At 37.7% G+C, this 22619-nt stretch overlaps 2 long non-coding RNA genes across 5 annotated transcripts in view; one reads left to right on the forward strand and one right to left on the reverse strand.

Annotated features, from left to right (window-relative positions):
- Positions 1 to 6675, forward strand: part of LOC132789891 (uncharacterized) — a 100908-nt gene extending 94233 nt beyond the window's left edge. For 2 of the 3 annotated variants that reach the window (XR_009632747.1, XR_009632748.1), the window contains exon 5: positions 6449 to 6664. This is a non-coding gene — a long non-coding RNA (uncharacterized LOC132789891). Of the gene's footprint in view, positions 1 to 2543; positions 2776 to 6448 lie in introns of all 3 variants that reach the window. The other variant, XR_009632746.1, reaches the window with a different exon arrangement.
- LOC132789895 (uncharacterized) overlaps positions 6435 to 22619 on the reverse strand; it is a 36505-nt gene continuing 20320 nt past the window's right edge. Inside the window, exon 3 of one of the 2 annotated variants that reach the window (XR_009632750.1) lies at positions 6435 to 6524. This is a non-coding gene — a long non-coding RNA (uncharacterized LOC132789895). Of the gene's footprint in view, positions 6525 to 9665; positions 9718 to 22619 lie in introns of those variants that run through there. The other variant, XR_009632753.1, reaches the window with a different exon arrangement.

A 22619-nucleotide genomic window follows, 5' to 3' on the forward strand; every position in this document is an offset into this window, starting at 1 on the left:
TGTGGCGATTTGTATGCTGCTTGTCAGGGTTGTCAGCGTTGTCCATTGTCAATTCGTTTGTTGTCACATGCGTGTCCTGTTCTGTTCTCTTCTTTGCTGTCCTGCGGGGTTGTTTCATCATCTTCGAGCGAAAGCAGAAAGAGCAGAAAGAAAAATGAGCTGCTGCAGAGCTTTTTCGGGTTTGATTGAAGGTTGTGATATTTGACAGATTCGATTGAAAATCCTTTGGGCAAGCAAAAGAAGACGAACTCGTTACTCGAGTCCGAGTCCGAGTTCGAGACTCGATTGAGTGACAGACTGACCGTCCAACTGACAGCCAATCCGCCCATACACACACACACACACATCTACACACAAGGTCCATCGTGTGGGCATCAAAGCAGATGGGTGTTGCAGATTGTGACAGCGGCAAAAGGGTAAATAACTCAAGTGGGAGGCAGAGGACAGACTGCAAAATAAATTGAAAGTGCTCTGAACGAAAATTGACGAGCTGCCATGCTCCCTTCTCCCCCTCTGCCCCCTCTCTCTCTCTTTCTCTCTGCTTCACTTCGATTCCATTTGCAGGCAGCAGTTTCTCTCTATTGAGAGGGATCCTTCCGCTACAGTTTGTCTGATTGACTGAAAGGTGATTGAACTTATTTGCATAAAATAGCCCAAAATGCAGACAGCTTCTTTTTTGTCTCTCGTTCAAATGTTTTGGACTTTAATTTTTGGCATTGCAAAAGGAATTGGGAGAAAGGGAAGAACGGGAGGCAAATGCCAGACAATTGCGTCTTGCGGTTTGACAAAAATACAGAAAAAGACAATTGCAGTGCCACATGCAGCAGGGGGAGAGAAATAACACATCTGTTTCGTACAAATTCATTCACTCGATTGTTTTCACCCAGACAGACACAAAGAGGGGGGGCAAGCGAGGATGACACTCAATTCCGTCAACAGAAAAGTTCAATCAGAAATTAAGAAAACAACCGCCGCGAAAAATTGTCGCTAGCTAGCGAGAGAAAACTTTGCAACCCACCAAACCTAAGGAGGCCTTGAATGCCAAATGAAAAGAAAATGGCATTAGACAATGCCAGGAAAAACTCGCAAGAGTTCAAGGTGGGGGAAACTGAAGTGAAGCGAAGTGAAGGGGAAACGGACGGAACATTTCATCGCGTGTCGAAAACGCATTTGAAGGCTCGACGACACTTCAGACATTTCCTGCAGCCAAAAGCACGAGCTGCGTTTTTTTTTTCCTTGTTTTGTGTTGGGTTTCGAAAAGGGAGTTGCTAGATTAATATCTTTAAATTGTGAACTCTTAGGCGTGTTTTATGTCTTAATAAGCAAAGAAATATTACGAGGGGATTTTCTTATTAACATATTTTATTTGCTGCTACTTTGGGTTTTATTATACCCGCTACCTATAAATAGAAGAGTTTTTGGTTCATTCAATAATAACTATAGTATTTACGATTCCTGAAACTTTGGTTGCAATCTGATGAAAATTGTAAAAGTTATTAAAAAAATACTTTTGTATGGGAAAAACTCCTACTTACTACGAGTTTAGGTTACTTTGAAAATTTGGTATATTTTGAATCTAATAATGTATACCAAAAATAGCTTTTGGTATATTTTGTGGTATATTTTACAATTTTTACCAGACTGTTTTGTTTTTATTCAAAGTAGGTAGCGGGTATCTCAAAGTCGAGCACACTCGACTGTTGCTTTATTTTTTTGTTTTATTTTTAAACTTGTTTTAGAGAAGATTTGAATTTCAGATGCAACAAAGTTGAATTTTATATTTTGTATTATTTTGTAGACTAGTTTATCTAATCATTCGTTCATTTAATATATAATCATCTTATTCTTTATTTTTTGTTGCAATTTGTTTTAGAGAAAATTACAAATAATTTCAGTTGCAACAAAATTGGCACTTTGAACTACTTTATCAAATCATTCCATTTAATTTAAAGACATAATTATCTATCTTTAAATTCATTTAATTATCATCTGCTCTTTGAATGCTAATATCTTTTTCATAAACCTACATCTTTAATTAGCTACCTTATCATTTGATATTTCAATAATTTCACACTCTTTTTGCTTTCGCTTTCCAAGAACTCGTTTCGTCTAACCTGATCCAATTCCACAATATCCAGAGATTGTTATTGCTGTTGCTGTTGTTGTTGTTGTTGTTGTTGTGAGCTCGTTTTCTGCTAACCAACAAATTCCTTTTGGCCATCCGCCGTTCTGCAATCGTTTGCTCGATTGGTCGGCTGTGTGTTTGAGTTTTGAGGTTGATTGAAAAAAAAGAGAGAGAGAATTATTGGAAACGCACATAAATTTCGCGACTGGCAAATGCCACAAATTCAATTTACGACGAACAATCAATTTTGTATCGAACGATCGCAGGTTGACTCTTGGCCCCCATTCGTTAGGCTCTCTGGGGCAGTTCCCTCACTCTTTTTGGGATCCCACTAACACACACACACACACACACACCTTCAACAACTGCAACACATTCACTTACATATTTCATTTTGTTTATTTGCATTCCGCCACAGTTCGGGAACACTTCGATGCTGACGTTACGGGAGAGTTTTGATTCGAGTTCCCAGCGACTAGTTTTTTTTTATTTTTATTTTTCTACTTCTTCTGCGGAAATTGAAATTGGCTGGCACAAAGTGAAGGCGGATCGATTGCACTGAGGCGCTGAGCTGATCAAAGTCAACGGCTTCAAACTCGAAACACACACACACTCAGAGGAAAGATACAAAGATACAGATACTCTGTGAGGTGAGTACAACTACCTATCTATCTCTCCTTCTCTCTCGCTCTCTCTATCTTTGTTGGCTTTAAGCCACATTGTGGCAAGAGTGCAATTTTTATTGTTGGCATTATTATCGTCACATGTCGCTCACTAATTGATTTTTCTTGTCGCCTGCCTCGTCGTTCGTTCACTCCGACTCTTTCTCTCCCTCTCTCTTTCTTTCTTGCGATCAACTCGATCTGAATGATTGGCTGCACTGTTGTTGTTGTTGTTGTTGTTAATTTGGTTGCTGTTGTCGCAGTTGCTTGCAAATTTTGTGCGCACATGACACTTGCCGGGGACAGGCAACATCAGCGCTGCCCGTGCTGCCAAATGTGTCAAGTTGCTTACATTAATAAATTTCACGTGCATCACAAGCACACTCTGCGAGGCTTTTGCCTTTTCTTATACCCGCTACCCATAGGGTAGAAGGGTATTATAACTTTTTGTGCATCTATGAAATGTATGTAACAGGCAGAAACACAGTCTTATAAATATTCTTAATTAGAGTTAACAGCCGATAAGATATAGCTATTTTTGTCTGTCCGTCCGTCCGTCTGTATTAACACCTTGATCTTGGAGACTTTACGAGATAGAAATAAGTTTTTCGATAGCACTTGTTATGTTCACACGCAGATCAAATGTTTCAAATGTTTGCCACGCCCACTTCCGCCCCGCAGATCGACAAACATCGAATAACAAGCATAGTCGCGATTTTTGGTGAATACAATAAAAACTATTGTCTTTATAATTCTTGAAAATGGCTTTGACTGATCATCTGGTATATTTTGAATGTAGTACTATATCAATATACCAAATACAGTGCTTGATATGTATATTTTTAGTATGTTGCGGTATATTTTAAAATTAAAGCCGCATTGTATTTTTGTACTCTGCAGTATTTTTTGAATATAGTTCTATCAATATACCAAATAGAGCTTCAGTATATTTTTAGTATTTTTTTTGGTGTACTTCAAAATAAATACCGCACTGTATTTTTGGTTTGTATGGTATATTGTGAATGCAGTACTAACCAATATGCCAATTATGGCTTTTGGTATATTTTAGTATTTTTTGGTGTATTAATTAGGTATGTTTTAAAATTAATACTGTTTTGCTCTTATTCCAATTGGATAGCGGGTATTTCACAGTCGAGCACACTCTCTCTGTAGCTCTCTTACTTGTTTTGCTTGGGCAGTGTAAACAGAGCTTCTTCTGCTTTGACTTGCTTTATCTGTGAGGCATAAAGTGGATGGATATCTGCAGATGTCAATGTGAGAAGCAAGCGTATCAAGGGTTTTACTTTAATATTTTAAGTTGTTTATTCTTAATTTTCAACTTGCATTTCAATGCTAAAGTTTAAGTGTGAACTCTAGATGAATTATTCTTTTAGTTTATGATTATTTCTCTTTTTTTTCTTCCGTGTTATGTATTTATCAAAGTTAGCTAAGTTCGCTAGAGTATCCCACAGGTCGTATAGTTCTTCTGTTGCTAGTAATGATCGTTGATTTGGCCATTGGACCTTTTGGGGTCTCCTTGGTGGACGACTGACTGTTTGTTGTGTTTGCTTGTTTCGCATTGACATTTTGTCACTTAATTTGTTGTTGCCGCTGCAGGTTGGTTAGTTGGTTGCTTAGACCTGGACAGCCAACTGGTTTGGCTTCGACTGCGACTTGGACTTGGCAGCTGGTGCTTGGCTGCTGGCTGTTTGGTTGCTGGCTGCTGGTCGGCAATTGCCTCAGCTGCAATTTGTTGGCCGATCGCAGATAGGGCAATTTTAATTGGACTTAACGGAAACTAGCAAAGAAATGCATGCAAAACAGACAAATAAATACGTTTCTCCGCCAACAGAGTTCAACAGAGCAGCAAGAAGGAAAGGGGGAAGGAGGAACAGTTGATGTGAGAAGAAGGGAGACATGTCAAAGTCTTTTAGTTCGAACTTCGAACAGAACGTGGCAACAAACTCGCTGTTTGTTGTGTGAGTGTGTATTGGCTGTGAATTGAGCTATCTGAGAGTGATCATAGCAGCAAATGATTGCGATTGCACGCCACATCCTGAAACCCAATCTCAATCAGACTTTGACAGCAGGATCTGCGCGCTGGGATCGTGAGAAATGTCTTTGTGTGCCAGTTCCCAACTCAGTGTTGACATTCCTAAAAGGTTGCCTTAAACTAGTGAATAGAACAAATCGTTACTTCAATTTAGTTTCTCTCTCTCTCTAGTTTAGACAAATGTGAGCACATTTTTAATGCCTTCAATTTCAATTGGAGCTCGTTATGATTGATTTGATAGAATAAGGTAATCTAAACTCTTTCGTCGTCTTGTGGAACACCTGCGACATTATTTTACCTTATTGTCGCACATAGCCGGCGCCCATATATCATTGATAGCCGATGTCGATGCTGACGACAACGACACACATATGCCACCTCTCGACTGATGCAAGTATAAAGTGCTCTCAGTGTGTGTGTGTGTGTGTGTGTAGTGGATGCTTCAAGTGCGCCACGTCGTGGATGTTGCACATTTCTCAGACGTCACAAAAGACTCCTTACCCTGCTCTACTCTTCGCTTGCCTTGCGACCAGCTCGCTTCTTCTGACCGTGCCGGGGAATTGGGCAGCCAGGGTTGTTAGAGACAGAGAGAGAGAGAGAGAGAGCTGTGAGTGCTACTGTGACTGTGGCTGCTACTGGGTCTCGGTCTGGTCGGATGACTTATGTTGGCTGCCGCTGCAGCCGGCACATCCATCATCTATCAAAGATGAATTCATCTCCGTCAAATCGTCGAGCTTGTGCGAGCTTTGAATGTGGGCTAAAACATTTATGAATAAATTGCACGTACGACAAACACCTCTTGGGTGCAGTCCACCCTTTGACCCCCCTTGACTAGGCGATGCACTGCAGCAGCAGCAATCACGTTGCTCTTGTCGTCGACGACGACGACGTCATGTCAGCCCACTTGGCCGGCCTAGCCGCGCACTTTGAGTTTGCCAATGCCAAATGGGGGACTGCTGGCCAAGAGAGAGAGAGAGAGCGAGAGAGATGGAGACGAGAAACTGTCGTGGCCACACGGAGACGAAGACGAAGACGATCATTTGCTGCTGCCGCCAGGAAATTTCAAATTTATTATCGCATTTGCCGTTATTTATGATTTGTGCAAAATCTCGTCGTATATCAAAGTCAATGGTGTGACATAAACTATCGATGGCTATCGATAATTTACGTCAACTCTTTCCAACTAATAACCAACCAATAACAACAACAGTAGCAACAACAACATCATCAACAGCAGCAGCAGAAAATAAAATAATGATGATGGCAATGACGTTGTTGACAGTGTGCTCTATACAAAAAGTCTTGGTCCTCAGTCCAGGTAAAACACATTTCGCGTCTCGCATCCGGTTCGGTGACATCGTCCATCCAATGCGAACGTGCTCAGCGTTATATTGCTGTGGCATAGACGCGATCTTAAAGTAATACTTCTGTCGTTAATCTCCGTCTCAAAAATTTAAGGAAACAACAATTTCTCTTCTTTATTTCACCACTGTTTATTACTTCCTGATTTAAACATCTATTAATATCCTTTCAAAGTTAGAAATTATTATTTATATTCAATATTATTATTACATAATTATTAATGTATTCTTTTCCATTTCATTTCAGCTTGCGAGTTTTCTGTCAAGGAATCAATTGAGTGCGTCCATCAAAAACTGTGAGATCTCAGGACCCAAAAGGACATCTGTAAAAAGCCAGAAAAGGATTATAAATAAGCTTATATTATAAATATATTTCTTACTAAAGCTTTGTGTTCTAAATATTTATGAAACCTTAATTTGAATGTAAATGAAATCTTTAATTGAAATATTTTTAAAATCCTTAAAATTCTTGAATTTTGCAGAAATAATGCAAAAAAATTAAAAACTAATATTTTTCAATTTTAACGGATTTTCTTTTTCGTCAGTTACTCTCAAATTTAAAATTGGCGCCGGGAAAAAAAATCATAGCATACTTTTAGGATTTGTCATGGATCCTTTTTCGAAAACAAGCTATATCTCCGCCATATCCTGTCGGATTTCCAAAGGACATATATTGCTATGATCATAAGGACCTACTCTACCGATCTGCATCAACAAAACATGGGGTTATCTAAGAATCCAACACTTGAAATTTTTTGGTCCGCGGCACGTGAGAAAACGCTAAAATTTACAAATTCCAGGATAACTCGGAAAGTACACGGACGATTGGAATGTCCTTTGGCAGGATGATAGGCCTCACCAATAAATGTCGTTTGACACAGGACTCGTAAGGATCCGACAGGATACGGCTGAGATATAAGCTATTTTTTGTATACAAAAAAGTCCTTATAACTCGGATCCTTGAAGGATATTCGTCCTTTTAAAAATGGCAGTCGGTTTGTATTGACTAAAGCTATCGTTATGCCAAAGGACATCCCGATCGACCTTCAAATGACCGAGATACGGCGGATTTTCCAATTTTTCACTAATTTTCCATGCCTACCCCTTACAAAATTTTAATGTGAAATTTTGTAAAAGATTTTTAAAATCCGTTAGTATAAATCGATAGTCCTGATCACAAAAATATATGTCCTTGTTAGATCTTTAAGGATATAGCAAAGATACGGCACAAAAATGATTCTTCTTTAATTTTAACGGATTTGCTTTTTTTGCAGTTATTATGAAATGTTAAATTTGGGATTGTCAATTAAAAAAATATATAGCATACTTCGAGGGTGTGATAAGGATGTTTTTTCGAAAACAGGTTATGTCTCCGCCATATCCTGTCGGATTTTCAAAGGACATATATTGCTACGATCATAAGGACCTACTCTACCGATCTGCATCAAAAAAACATGGGGTTATCTAAGGATCCAACACTTGAAATTTTTTGGTCCGCGGCTCATGAAAAAACATTAAAATTTGCAAATTGCAGGATAACTTGGGAACTACAAGGACGATAGGAATGTCCTTTGGCAGGATGATAGGCCTCACCAATATCTATCGTTTGGCACATTACTCGAAAGGATCCGACACGATACGGCCGAGATATAGGCTATTTTTTGTATAGGAAAAAGTCCTTGTAACTTAGATCCTTGAAGGATATTTGTCTTTTTGAAAATGTCATTCGGCTTGGATTGACGAAAGCTATCCTTGTGCCAAAGGACATCCCGATCGTCCTTCAAATGGCCGAGATACAGTGGATTTTTGAAAATTTTGGTCATTTTCCTATGCCTACCCCTTAAAAAATTTCAGGCGAATTTTTTGAAGAGATTTTTAAAATCCATTTATGTCAATCGATAGTCCTGGTTCCCCTGATCACAAAAATCAATGTCCTTGCTAAATATTTAAGGATGTGGCAGTGATACGAAAAAAAAACTTATCTTTTAACTTTAACGGATTTGCTTTTTTGCGGTTATTTTGAAATTTCAAATTTGGGATTGTCGCTAAATAAAATTATAGCATACTTGAAGGGTGTGTTAAGAATCCTTTATCGAAAACAAGCTATATCTCGGCCATATCCTGCCACATTTTCAAAAGACATATATTGCTATGATCATAAGGACCTACTCTACCGATCTGCATCAAAAAAATATGGGGTCATCTAAGAATCCAGACCTTGTAATTTTTTGGTCCGCGGCACGTGAGAAAACGCTAAAATTTACAAATTGCAGGATAACTCAGGAACTACAAGGACGATTGGAATGTCCTTTGGCAGGATGATAGGCCTCACCAATAAATGTCGTTTGACACACGACTCGAAAGGATCCGACACGATACGGCCGAGATATAGGCTATTTTTTGTATAGGAAAAAGTCCTTATAACTCGGATCCTTAAAGGATATTTGTCCTTTTGAAAATGTCATTCGGTTTGTATTGACGAAAGCTATCTTTGTGCCAAAGGACATCCCGATCGTCCTTCAAATGGCCGAGATACTGGGGATTTTCCAATTTTTCACTAATTTTCCATGCCCTACCCCTTAACAAAATTTGAGGCGGTTTTTTTGAGAATATCATTAAAATCCTTGAATGCCAATCGATAGTGCTGGTTCCCTGGATCATAAAAATATGTGTCCTTTCCAGATTCTTAAGGATGTGGTCGAGTTATGGAATGACCGAATGACCTATATCGAAAGTAAGCTATATCACGGTCATATCCTGCCGCATTTTAAAAGGACATGTCTTGCTGGAATAGGATATTACAAATAAAACACAATTATGTTGTTTACTGTGTTGTTTATTAAATAGTAATAACAGCGGATCGTTGCTGTTGCACTTTGCAATAATCGCAATTCACAGAGAGAAAATAAACATTAAAATCGATTTTAATAATTATTGGAACATTCAAGTCAAAAGAAGCATCAAAGTGGCTTCAAATGCAATGCTGAAACGACTTGAGCACATCGAATTTACAGTTGCATTATACAGTCACTCACACAGACACACTCACATACACACGTACACTTGGCACACCCACACACTCGCAGATGGCTTGCAAGTTGTGCCGGAAAAATCTCTCACATAATCATAAAATGACTTGGAAAAGGAAATTCTAGCGACAGATTTATGCACTCGAGAAAGCTTTTGCGCCGTTACATTTGCCACTCTTCGAACTGCAGCGGCAGCTCCTTCTGTTGCTCAAAAGGATGCGAGTCCTGCAGATGGAGATGGAGACGAAGACTGCGACTGAGTCCTGTGCAACACTGGGAGCAGCGCCATTTGTACGCTAAAATGTGATGGCGGCGCAATCGCATGGATTTAGTTGCAATTATTTTTAATGTTGTTTACTTACACTTCAATTGATGATGCCAATAACTGTTTCAAAACTTTTGCTTCAAATCGATATACATATATATAGTTCTCCAGTGTTGGTAATGTGCAAAATATCGTAAATGTAGGAGGTTGCATTCAATAAAACTGTTTCATAAGAAAGAGGAAATAAAAAGTTTTGTATTTTAGATCTACTAGAATTGAGTATTGTGTTTATTTACAAATAGAATGTAAATACTAAAATAAAAAACAGAATACTAGTAGGATGAGATCTACTAAAATTGAAATAAGAATAGGTAAGTATATATAATGAAAATTCTATAATTAAAACAGAATACAGAAGAAAACAATTGCTGATAAGTAGTTGAATGCATATTTTTTAAGATAACCCCAGTGCGTTGACCTCAATATAAGCTGAGATTATTTGCAATGACAACAATTATTACATACATTTTAGAGTTATTCTTGAATGAAATGAGATCCGTCGGCTTCAGTTTACGTTTAATCATTGATACGCAAAGTTGAAGCGCGATGCAAGTAATTCCGTTCCCGCTAATAATAATAATATTTGCTGTGCAAGCGATTCGTTGTGATTTGGTGAGCGGTACTATATTAATCAGTATTTAGTGCAATATTTCTAAAGTGCAAATATTTGCTTTTTTATTAGCAATGCGATGTGCCTGAGCAACTGCACAACACCTGCGGTACTTATTGCCTTCAAGTTGTGAAACCTCTTTTAAGACATGCGAAAGCTTCGCTTGAGAGGCCTGATGACAAAATTGATCAAATACTGGCAAAATTCGAGAATATGGAAAAAAGGTTGGACAAAGTCGAGAGCATGGAAAAAAGGTTGGACAAAGTCGAGAGTATAGAAAAAAGGTTGGACAAAGTTGATCAAATACCATCAAAAGTCGAGAGCATGGAAAAAAGGTTTAACGGTTACGAGCAGTATTTTCGTATTTTGCTCTATCCTGATGTTCGTAAAATTGGCGAAAAATATTATTATATTAGCACATCTAGGGAACCATTTTCTGAAGCTACAAAAAAATGTAATCAATTGGGGGCACATTTGGTTTGGATTACGTCGAGCCTTGAGCTCAATTTGATCGCAGAACATTTGACTTCTGAGCACTATTGGATCAATCATTGGTATTTTAATGGCTATTTTATCGCTTATAGATCGTGGCATGATTGGGAACCCAGAGGCGATGGGGATTGCGTTGAGTTAAAATTAGTAGACAAGGTTTACGGTATGAGTAAATTGAAATGTCACAACGCCCTCGAGTTTATTTGTGAGTTGTAGTTTCACAATTTATCTTATTGTTCATTTAAATACATACTTTGTATCTTAATAATTATTTGATTGTTAATATCGGTTTCCAAATAAAATACACAACATCGAATATACAGAGAAAGAGTAAAAGATGTTTAGAACTTAATGCGGTCTCGATTGTTATGCTAATTATAATATGTTTATAATATGTGCAAATTTACAATTGTAATGAATTTCAAAGAATTGAGAAATAAATAAAATCACTTATGAATATAATATGAATATATAATATAAATAATAATAAACATTGAAAACTATTTTTATGATTATTGAAACATTTAAGTCAAAAGAAGCGAAATGATTTCAAGCAATTGGGAAATAAATGATATCATTTATGAATATTTTGAATATTAATTAATTACTAAAGATTGTGAAGAGTAAATACTCATATAATTTATAGAAATCTTGATAACTGCCTTCGTCCGAAGCTTTTCAAATACATCTTTCACAACAAGTTGCAATAAATAATTTGTGGTTTGGGTAATGCAGATATTCAGAAATTATTCATAAATAATCCGCATGTTGTTACCGCACGCATCAAACACTCTCAGTTTTCGTAGTCTGAGAACCTATTTTAGGCATTGTCAATTATCATTTCGCATGCCGAGTATGTCGTCTGACTCAAGTCGATCAAGAGGCAAGACAAAAAACAACAAAAACTAATCAAACGTTGGCTCCCACTCTGAAAACAAAAAAAAGAAGAACCAGATGAGTCTCCCCCCTCCCCCCCTCGAGTGCGGTGCACAAGTGGCACGTGGAATGTGCCGAGTATGAAACATTCATTTGACGCATGCGACATGACACGTCAGTGTGTGTGTGTGTGTGTTTGTGTGTGTGGCAAGTTGGGAGCAGGCTGCAAGTGATGCGCGAATTGGATATTATTGTATATGGTTGTGCGTGACGTTGCATCGTATGGATGAAAATCGTGATGGAAGCGCGTCGAGCATAACAAGAAAGAACTGAGCAGAGAGAGAGAGAGAGAGAGAGAGAGAGAGAGAGTGAGCATCAACATCAGAATTGGCATCGGAATCACATCGCATCAATGCCACCGCTGTCTAAGCTCACTCTGCTAGCCACTCAGTGTGGAGGCTTTTTGCCATCTGCTGCTATTTTTTTTTGGCAAATGCCATTCACACGTAGCGCGCATTCATGTCCTACTCACAGGACAACAGGCTCCTCATAAGGAATAGAAACAAAGAAAGAAAGAGAGAAAGAGAGAGCAAGGCAAAGCTGTTGCGAAATGATGCACAGCATGGAATTCACATTCACTAACTAGTAGACTCGATTACTATATACCTATAAAAACAAAGAGCAGCTCATCAAAAGCAGCTGATTAGCGAGACAGCGAGAGAGTTCCAAATCGGGTCAGAGAGAATCAAAAGCAGCTGATAAGCTCTCATAAATAGCATTCATAGTATTTTGTTTGAAGAAATTACTCATCACAGCATGTTGTTTATAGTATTTGTCTAGACTTGAAAATACCCTATACATATATGAGTGCATTTTAAAAATAAGTGAATGTTATTCTATAGCTCTGTTCAATGATTTTTGTTGCTTAATGTCCCAATAGCAAGATATTATAGAAGCAACTGAATAGAATGAGAATAATTGATAGAAAAATACGAAAAAACGTCTCTAAGCCCCAGAATTTTTTTGAGGCACTCATCATATAATTTGTATTATATAAAAAATAAAAGTTTTTTTTAATCGAATTATATTTGTCAGTTGGTCATAAACATATTGATATTTGTAATTGGATTATTCTCAACTGACAACTATATGTTAATTCAAATGACTTCAAAAGATCTCGTTAGTCAAATAATAAATAATGTGTGTATTAGAGCGTTAAGCATATTATAAAGCATTTTATATTCTTTCATTGATTGACTTCCAAGCATGCCTAATCAGAGCTTCAGTTAGTTGACTTTTCTACTAGAAAATATACCTCAATTATGTTTGAGTTGCTAAATAAATATTACCTGAAACGAAGAATTCAACAGAAAGAATATTCAGGGTATCGTTTATAATGTTATAATGTTCTCTCTTTTTCTCTCTCTTGAACACTCTTTGTTCTTTTTCTAAATTGAACTGCGGGATACCCTGTTGCTTTGCCTCGCAGTTGCTTACTCGATTAGCATATACCCTAGCTGGCAGATGATTTGAGCTGCGTGCACTTGTGACTCTAGCATCTATTTTGGCAGAGTGTGAGCGGCAAGAGGCACGAAGCGTGCTTGTTGCAGACGCAGTTGGGGCAACGCAACGCATTGGTCGCATCACATCCCACAAACATAAACAAGGCAAAGTTATGAATGGAGCTTATGTCGTGGGCAAGCCAAGCAGCAGCAGCCTTCGCAGCCGAGACAAACTTTCTTGCAATTCGGAAATGATTTGTGCAGTTCGTGCAACAGCAACAGCGGCAAAGGCAGCGAGTGCCAGGACTGCTGATAAACCTTGTCCTGGCGCATAGACGTGGCAGCATCGTCGTGGCTCTCCATCGTGCTTGTTTCGCACCTGTCTGGGCCAGGCCAAAAACAGAAGCAGCAGCAACAGCAACAGCGGCAGCAACGCAATCATCTCGCCAGCCGAGCCATAAATAGAAAGCGAGTCAAGAGACCCTGCGGCATCATTGCCAATGGAAAATATGGCAATGCGCTGTCGGTAATTTGCGCAAATTATGTGCAGCCGCCTCAGTCGCAGTCGCAGTCGCAGTCGACGTCGCTGTTGACGCTGCTGTTGCCATCGGTTCAATCTTTGGAATGTTTGCACGTGCTAATGGCCAACAGGGAGCTGAGGTCGAACCTGAAGCTGAAGCTGCTGGCAACCAAAATCGCCAACATCAACACAACGTGCCTCTCTCCTTCTCCTTCCCTTTCCCTTACTCCTCTCTGCTCTAGCATTGAAATGGAAACTCCTCAAACTGAACTCAACTGAACTGAAATCTCGGCGTGCCAGTTTCTTTTTTTTTCCCTCTTTTTGCCGGCTGCTAACCATTAGCATTGCGATGGAATTTACGCTTCACACACGTGCCTCGGCGCCAATGGATATTGACACGATTCCGTCATCATCAAGTGCCAGCTGCCGGACTGAAGTCAAGTGGCAAGCGGAGTGCAAGAGGAGGAGGAGAAGAGCAGGGAATGAGTGGAGTTCATTTGTGTTTCAAGTCGATGTGTAGAAGCCACTTTCTATCGGCTTATTTGCCAAAATGTTGCGCCTAAAATGAAACTGTGATTTGCTCTCTTTGCATTTCACACCTCAAAACTGAAAAAGCAGCTTCTAAAATAATGCACTGCAATTTACATTGTTAATTCTTTTCAACATAAGACTGATGACGTAGACATTTTCATGACTCATGTGCGAGACGCTTTAAATTATAGCAAACGATTCAAATTAGTTTATTTTAATGACACATCAAAAGTTCATCTTTAATGTAATCAAATCACGAGTTTAAAGTTCCCATTGTTGATAATGTATAATATTTAAGTGATAATAAATTCATACAAAAATGATTATAGAAAGAGATTATTGTGACTTGATGAAACCCAACAGCAAAGTATCAAATAAAACGCGAATTCATCTTCTATGAAATCAATTCACAAGCTCAAGGTTGACAAGCTCAAGGTTGATGTATAAGAAGAATCCATAAGGAACTTGTTGATTTATGTTAAAAACTCTAGAGATTATAGACAGAGATCATTGTAACTTGTTAACACTGAACAGCAAAATACCACATCAAGTCAAGTTCATCTTCAAAGACACATTGCTGATTATATATAACTTAAAGGAATTCCCAAAGAAATTAGCTTGATTCGTCATCATTACTCAAAAAGTCAAATCTCAAATTATTTGCTTATCACTGAACTTTTGCACTCTCAAATTGCAAGCTCAAAGTTGACATTGCTGATTATGTACATATATAGTATCATTTTAGTGATAACGAAATCAATATTATGTTTAAAGGAATGCTCAAAGAGTTAGCTTGATTCATCTTCAAGCGCTTAAGATTAAGGAAATAGATAAGAGTGACTTTACGACACTAAAAGTCTAATTCAAGCATTAAATCATTTGCTTATCTCAACCTCAACTTTTGCACTGTATAATACTTAAATTTAAATATATTAGAGGAATTATTAAGATAAATAAATGATTCAGATCTAACCGACTTAAGATTATAGAAAGAGATTAGATTGATGACACTAGACAAGAAAGTTGCAAATAAAAGGCAAGTTCATCTGAAATGATTTGTTATCGCAAGTTCAATATATAATATTGTGTGCTCTGTATAATATTAAAACGATGAACAACAAGTAAGAGGGTAAAGAAACTGTTTCATAAAGAAACTGTTTCAAGACTTAAGATTATAGAAAAATATTAAATGCTTTCTTCATGCTAATCAACAAAGTATTGCATTAAATAAGCTAGGGATTATTCTCAAAAGATGTTAAACAAACAAGCTCTAGAACTATGATTACACCACAGATTTCTGAACATTGTAAGTAAACCCGGTCGGTTTCTAAAAGACTTAGTTTAATTTATACGTCTAGCCATTTCATGAGCCTTATCTCCTAAAGAAGGCATGATTATGGAGTGAATTACAACATCAGTTACTGCATTCAAAACTCGAATTTGAAAGTTTTCAATCAGAACTAAAATACATTATTTATTATCACTTATTACTTGAGGTTTGCAAGCACCTGCTTCACATAACTTCAATATGATAAAATCCAACTAAAAAAAGCAAAGCTATTTACTTCATTTCTTTCCTTTTTGCTAAACCTCAAACTGCAATTTGAAGCGAAAGCAGACAAACAACTAAATCAACACGAGATAGGAGGGAGGTGGGAGGAGTGAAGAGGTTGAGGTAAGGCTTAGTTTTATTGCCACAAGCGGCGCTATTTATGACACGTTTCCGTCAAAATATTCGCGATTTGTGAGCGACGTTTGCCAGCCATGGAAAAGCCACTTGACTCGCAATTCGCAACTCGCAACTTGAAGGGAGCCTCAAGTCTCAAGTCTCAAGTCATGAGGTTAAATCACACCTAGACAGAGTGAGAAAGATAGGCAGTCAGACAATTGTGTGTGGAGGTGCAACCTGCAACATGGAGCTGTAGCTGTAGCTGGACTTGCCACCCTCTGCAAATGGGGCAGGGCGACTTCAAAGGAAATACCTATCGCTGTCAAGGACATAAATTGCGCTGACAGCGCAAAAATGTAGCAAATGTTGCTTCGAAGGGTTTTCTCTCACTCTTCTTTGTCTCTCTTAGTCGCCGTAATGTATGCAACGAAATGCGATATTTTTTAGCAATTGCACAAAAGCTGAGAGCTGAGAGACATCAATAAAATAAATAACAATAATTCTGCAAAATGCCCATAAATCCAAGGGGCGACGTCATAACTTTCGTTTTTATGACTGCAACTAGACAGACTGACGACTGACTGTTGCAAACTGGTAAAACTGGGGTTGCACCTGCCCCACAAAAAAGAGAGAGAGAGAGAGAGAGAGAGAGAAGAGGAAGCGAACACACTCATGCCACAAACCCGAGCCACGTCAGTCAGCAATAAATAAATGCAAGCTGGCAGTCAGTTGGTCGTCACACTCACACAGGACACAGGACGCAGGACGCAGACCCCACGGCAAAAATTGCAGTTGAAATTATTGCATTTAAACAGGACATTATCACAGGACGAACGCGAGAGAGAGAGAGCGAAAGAGATAGCCATAGGAGGTAGGTAGATGGACATGTTGGAAAAATTGCAGCAGTTGCAGCTTTTTCGCAATTGTTGTCCTTGCCTCGACGTCCTTTGCGTCCTGCGTCCTGCGCCCTGTGTCATTGTTGTTGCGACTCATAAATTAAGTCCTCATAACGGCAAAGTTATTGAAGTAATAAAATTTTACACTGACATTTCACAATCGATGCGTCGCCATCGCCCATCGCCCATCTCCGTTGCCCATCATCATCGTCAGGATATCGCGAGGACATCGTGTCCGTGTCCCTGTCCGTGTCCCTGTCGCGCCTCAGAGTTGACGAAAAAAATAACAAGTATACGCGCAAAAAAAAAAGAAACGAAACAACCGCACGATAATCAAATGGAAGTTGCATTCGATCGAACAGTCGCCATGTCAATTGGCATCGAGTACAAACCAAAAACGACTTGACAATTATTGAAATAAATTTGGGGCATAAATAAAGTTCGATCTAGTTTATGCAAATATTCAAATTTCAATAACACTCACTTGATGTGAATCAAATAGGTAAATATGTTTAACTGATTTTGTAAAATACTCTTTAGATCAATTTTAATTACTTTAAAAGAAGTAAATATAAGTTCATCCATAAAAAAATGACTTGATAATTTATTAAAGTAAATTTGAGGCATAAATAAAGTTCGATATTCAAATTTCATTCACATTTACTTGATGAGCATCAAATAGGTAAAAAACTAATTTTGCAAAATATTCTCTGGCTTTATTTGACTTCCCTTTAAGTTAAACTTAATATAACTTCGTCTATGAAATATGCTCTAATTTAATTTTTTTTGAGAACTTCTAAAAATTACCATATTAACACCTCACTTGTTGTTTATAGCAATCATTTTTGATTGAAAAAGCTGTTTTAATCTCAACATCTGTTAACTTTATCCATATAAGTATAAATAATCGTGTCTTTGACCTTCAAAAATAACTCTAGTGGAACTAATTTTGTTTTAAGGGAGTATATGGTAAAAAGGCAATTCATACAACGTCTATAACATGAAGACGCTAAGAGAACAGGTGGCTTAATATGTAACCATAATGACTTTATTTATGCATAAAGTCGAGAAGATGAAGCTCTTAAGAAATATAAAAATTAGCAATAGAGAGTAAGAGAAATAAATGGTCATTTAACTAGAGAAAGCAAAGATTGGACGGTATGGGATGATAGAAAAATAATGCCATTATAGAGAATCTATCCTAATTGATGCCATCTTAACCAATAGAGCACTATTTAATAGTTCAATTCTATACAAAATAAACTTGCTTTAGCTTATTTGGTTTTTCTAGTTATCACGTTTTATGCGCTTCTATTTTATAGAACAGAATGCTATGATTATCCTCTACACTTCACTAAATCCCCCTAAATCTTTCTTGAGAATCAATGACTGGAGTGTAGATATATTAACAATCTTTTCTGCCTTGAATATAGATAGAATGAAGAGAAGAGGAAGCCCTGCTGACGATTCAATTTGCATGGCGTCTAACGAGTCGAGATTCTTTATTCTGTGGCACTTTATTTACCTTTCGGAATGGATTAAAAGTGGAGAACGAGAACTAGTGCGAGAGAGAGAGAGAGATAGAGAGAGAGAGAGGGGTAGAAGAAGCAGAAGAGAGCACCCATTATGGTCTTCCCATCTTGCTAGACATTTATTTACCGTAATTTACCCACACCGATGTCTAATTAAATTTACCGGCGATTAACCAACTTGCCGGCTAAACTCAAAACAGAAGCACACACACACACACCAACACACACACACACACACACACACACACACACACACACACACACACACACCGAGACACACACACAAGCGTGGAGAGCAACGAACCGGGGAGACGACAGTAATTCGTTTATAATGCGTAGGACATGTTGACAATGCCACAGGACATACGTAATGAGGAGGCAAATGGGGAATGCCGACGCACAAGCAAGGAGAGGGAAGGGGGTGTTGAAGGGGGAATGATGCGTGCATCAAAAGCGAAGAAACTTCCCCGGGTTTTGGCACAAAACTTGAAAGCAGCCCACAGCTCACGACTTTGACTGACGCAGCAGCAACAGAAGCAGCAGCAGCAAGATGAGCTGCAGCTGCTAAGCGAGGGAAAGAGGGGGAGTGGGGGGTTGGCTGGTCAGACGGGGGTTGGCCGCTGACAGTTTGGTGCTTTGACATCCGGGACGCTTCAAAGGTTCGCCGGGGTTTGACACATGTAAATGTGGTTGAAGTAATGACGAAATGGGCACTAGACACAACAACACACATAGAGAGAGAGAGATGGAGAGAGGGAGAGGGAGAAAGAGTGAGAGATCGCTCTCTGTTTCGTCTTTCCCCCGCGGCCCAAGCCTTTGACTTTCAATCGTCGCCCCGTCGCCTGTTGTTGATGTTTGCCCTCATTATTGTTGTTGTTGTTGCTGTTATTGCGGTTGACATCGTTTTGTTTGCCAAAAGGACGAACGCATAATATTGTTGTGGCTGGACTGAGGTAGTCTGTGGGAAAGGGGAAGGAGGAGGAAAGGGGGGTTGCGGCAGGTGCTCTACGAGTATTTTGTCAGGGCCGCGCATAAACCCTTAAATCCGGCTTCCGGCTTTCGGCTTCCCAACAACAACGTTGTCTCCTTGTCCTTGCGCTAATCCCTGATGTGTCTGTGACATTCGCACTGACAGTGACAACACTTTGATGGCCGATCCACAGTCGCATCATAGACAGCGACATAGAACATAGCCAGAGGAGGAAGCAATGACAATGACAATGTGAATGACGCGACATTTTCATGCGACTTGTCCCCCAGGCTCAGTTCTCTGACGTAGTCCTTGCCTCAGTTTCAGTCTCAGGTTGCGCTCCTTTTGCCTAGGCACAAAACAGATTACTCTCTGCTTATTACAATGAATGCCTTTTAAGTGGCATTGCAAGGCTCAATCATGGGGTTAATTCCGCGTGAACTCAATTAAAAACTTGTTTTCGTCCAGCTTTGAGTACTTGCAAATAAATGAGAAAATATTTTATGGGAGTTCTATTTATACAAAATACTAAAAATGGGTTCAAGGTGCATATAGAAAGGATTCAAAGTGTTAACAGGGAAAGAATTTGAATTGGAAATGATTAACTAAAAAATCACAATAATTAGACGAAACTAAAATAAGTCCAGCTTTGAGTACTAGCAAATGAATGAGAAGATGTTTTATGAGAGTTCTATTTTTACAAAATGCTAAAGATGGGTTCAAGGTGCATTTGGAAAAGATTCTATAGTATGTTCAGTAAGTGTGAGCTGAGAAAGAACTTCAGATGGAAAGTCGTAACTAAAACATCACAATAATGTGAGAGAACTTCTCGAATAACTAGTCAAAACTTATTTTTGTCCAGCTTTGAGAGCTTGCAAATATATGAGGAAATATTTGATGGGAGGTTTTTTTGTGAAAAGTACTAAAAATGGGTTCAAGGTGCATATAGAAAATTTTCTAAGTGGGTGTCACAAGTAAATTCGAAAGGTTAAACAAAAAAATCACAACAATAAGTCAAAACTAAAATCAGTCCAGCTTTGAGTACTAGCAAACAAATGAGGAAAACTTTGACGAGAGTTTTATTTTTAAACAAAGTACTAAAAATGGGTTCAAGGTGCATAGAGCAAATATTCCTAATAGGTATCAATTGGGAAAGAACACAAAAATAGAAATTTTTTAACTAAAAAATCGTAAAATTTTCAAAAAATTTCAGAATTTGCAAACGAATGAGGAAACATTTAAAGGAAGTTTTTTTTTATACAAAATTCTAAAAATGAGTTCAAGGTGCATAAAGCACGTATTCTTAATAGATGTGAATTGGAAAAGAATGCTTAATGATGAAGACTTAACTAAAAAAACACAAAATTTGTCAAAGAATTTTAGAACTTACAAGTGAATGAGGAAATATTTGATGGGAATTTTTTTTTATACAAGAAAGAAGAAATCACTCTAAATAAGAGTTAATTGGGAAAGAATTTATACTAAGGAAGTGTTCTAAAAATGATAGTTTCATAATCCATAAAAATGTTTGATTTAAACAAATCAATTGATGTCGACAGAGTATAAAATTCAAATTACTAAAATAGTTAAATTTTTTCTGAGCAAATTATAAAAATTAAATTATATTTAATAGAATTGCTTTTAGCTATGCAATCTATAATTTTCTGTCTTCTCTATAATGATATTTGACCCCTTCAAAACAAATCAATCATAACATGGTAAGTTCATATCTCCCATTTTAGTCTCTTCATTATGTTGCTCTTTGAGCTTGACTCCATTAGAAACTCTTGCAACTGCAACTTGAAGTTTATCCCACGCTTGAGTTTGGCTTGGCGACAAGTGAAAAGCCAAAGAGATTGTGAGCTTGGTAAATGTTTTCTAATCGCATTTGAGGGATCTTCAAAGTGAGTCGCGAGTTGAACGTTTTGTTGCTGCTGTCTGCTGTTTGGTGTCTGCTGCCTGCCGTGTGACGATTGCTTGCAACGTTTTGTTGCAGCGTGCAACTCGTGTGCTGCATCTTGTGTACAACAAACAGCAAACGTTTTGTCACCCGCATTTCTTGTGGCGCAACAAATTGCAAGATCTGCTTCAGCTTCAATGCGACGTAGGCGTTGCATTACACCGACAACAACACGTTGCCACCGTTGCAGCTTGCAACAAAACGCAACTTGCAGCAGACAGACAGAGCGAGAGAGAGAGGGAGAGAGAGAGGGAGAAAAAGAGACAAAGACAAAGGCAGCTAAATCGTCGCTTGTTTTCTCAAATTGTTAACAAATTTGGGAGGCTGTCATTGTTGCTGCTGCTGTTGTTGCTGCTTTTGTTGTTGCTGTTGTTGTGTGTCCAACAACAGCCAAACAGCCGAGTGGGAGATGAATATCTCTATTAAAAGACGACAAGCGGAATAAAGTAGGCTTGCCAAGCAAAACAGTCATTCAACAGATGCGTTAAAGGTGCGCAAATGCAACTTAATAGAATCAACAAGCAAGAAATTAATCAAGGAAAGAAAATAATTAATATATATAACTAATGTGATACTAAGAAAGAAATGGTGATGGAAAATTCAATTGAGCTGCCAAAAATATTTATATAAATAGCTGAAGTATTCAATAATCACATCTGGATTTTAAAACTATGTTTTATTGTTAGTTTTGTTGTTCTAAATTATAAGTTAAAATTTAAAGAAGAAAGTCAAAAAGTTGAAATAGATACACTTTTTATGATCACTTATTCTCACTGTCTGCATATTATAACTACATTTGGAACCTTTTCTGTTTCGGTATTTCTGTGTCTGAAGACGTCTTCTTAGATGTCGTATCTTGTATCTTGTGATGTGTATCTGCAATCATTTAGGTGTATCTTGAATAGTGGAAATATTTTGCCTTAATCTGTTTCAAAACTTGGATCTTGTATTGAATACTTTGCATTCTTTTTAATGACAACTAAATTTGTAAGTGGCTAAAGTGTAGAATTATTAACTTGTTTATGATGTTTTATTTTTATTAGATTTCTTTTCTCTAAATAATTTGAATTAAATTATATATTTCCAGCTTTACTTTTATATTAGATTTGTATGGCTGGCTTAATGCAACCGAATCTTATTTAATTTCATATTTTCCCTCATTATCCAGCTTTTCCATTTCCATTACTACTGACTGATAAATATGCACAACTACTGATCAATATAATATATGTATATATTTGGAAGACCAACTTCTAGCACATTTCTTATTTTCTTGTAGTTATTTCTTCAATCATTCCCAACAACTTATCAATAAATGCATTACTGATATATACACATATACTTTTCTATTTTTATAAATTTGTGTGACTATTTCTTGGTAAACTTTTAATCATTTATTTATATATATGAATATATGAAATAATGTAAATAAAAATAAATGTAATAACTGATGTATTTCCTTAATTTTTTTTTCAACTTTTCTGTCCCCTTTTAGGTACACTTTTA

The sequence above is a fragment of the Drosophila nasuta genome, chromosome 2L (genome assembly GCF_023558535.2).
Source record: "Drosophila nasuta strain 15112-1781.00 chromosome 2L, ASM2355853v1, whole genome shotgun sequence".
NCBI classification, from domain to species: domain Eukaryota; kingdom Metazoa; phylum Arthropoda; class Insecta; order Diptera; family Drosophilidae; genus Drosophila; species Drosophila nasuta.